General features: G+C 31.7%; 1 protein-coding gene across 6 annotated transcripts in view; it reads right to left on the bottom strand.

Moving 5' to 3' along the window:
• LOC106457273 overlaps window positions 1–1,179 on the bottom strand; it is a 320,035-nt gene that overhangs the window by 18,909 nt on the left and 299,947 nt on the right. The window lies entirely within an intron of this gene.

Here is a 1,179-nt window from a genome sequence, read left to right as displayed (position 1 = left end):
TTTATAATTTAAAATATTCATAGCAGATTAGTTTCGTATTGCCAAAGATCTGGAAAAAAACCATAACAAACTAAATAAAAATCGCGGATAAACTAATCGTAGTACCCTTCCCACTAATCTGTCAAAATCCCGAAGGTTTTTGCTAACCCATAACGATCTATACTTTGTTGTGAATTCGAGTAGTTACACAAAGATAAAATTAATCAATATTTTAGAAATTACTTATAAACGTTTCACTTTAAATTTTTATTATATTATATATATAATGTTGGTGTACTTTGGTGACAGATTTTCTTGTAGGCAGATTTTGTTAAATAAGACCGATGTCTGTAGGTTTACTTTCTTCTTGGAAATCTTCTCAAGAGTTCGATAAGCCGTTTTAACAACGTTAAAACGGCATATTGAACTCTTGAAAAGATTTCCAAGAAGAAAGTAAACCTTCAGACATCGGTCTTATTTAACAAAATCTGCATATATATATAAGAATAGCCATTGGTTGATTTCTCACATACAAAAGTCTACAACATCACTAGCTTTTCTATTTACCAGCTACAGTTTATGAACTTTAAATTTAAATCCAATTTACAGCAGACTGACGTGATTAAACTATGGCCTCATTCTATCCAACTTTTCTTCATAATTGGCCTTGATTAATATCTTAAGTAGTCTGAATAATCTACCATACACGTCTATAAGGCATGGTTCAGTACATTTAAAAGTGTTACCATATGCATATCAAGAATACTGGAAACACTAATAAAAATGTGTTTTGGAGTTATCATGAATTACGTCACATATTAATATCGGTATAAACGTTTTAATCCAAAGCAGTAGAGTTGGGATATCCTAATGTTATCTTAGGTTAGTAAACTTATGATACGACGAGAACTTATGATATGACACCTTATCCAATTTAATATCTAAAACACAATCTTAAATTTGCATGTAGATTATAATAGCCTGTCAAGTTTAAGGGGAATAATACAGCCTTCGAAAACGGATAATTTTGTTTGTAAGTTTACCTCAAGGTAGTACCAAAACTCATACGTACTACACTTTACAGACAAAAACAAAATCAAGTATTTAAACATGCTTTTTAAGATAATACAGATCCCTGTCCCACCAAACATGCTCGCCCTTTCAGCCGTGGGGGCGTTATAGTGTGACGGTCAATCCACT

This window comes from Limulus polyphemus, unplaced genomic scaffold, assembly GCF_000517525.1.
Source record: "Limulus polyphemus unplaced genomic scaffold, Limulus_polyphemus-2.1.2 Scaffold310, whole genome shotgun sequence".
Taxonomy (NCBI): Eukaryota; Metazoa; Arthropoda; class Merostomata; order Xiphosura; family Limulidae; genus Limulus; species Limulus polyphemus.
This window is presented reverse-complemented; position numbering and strand designations above follow the sequence as displayed.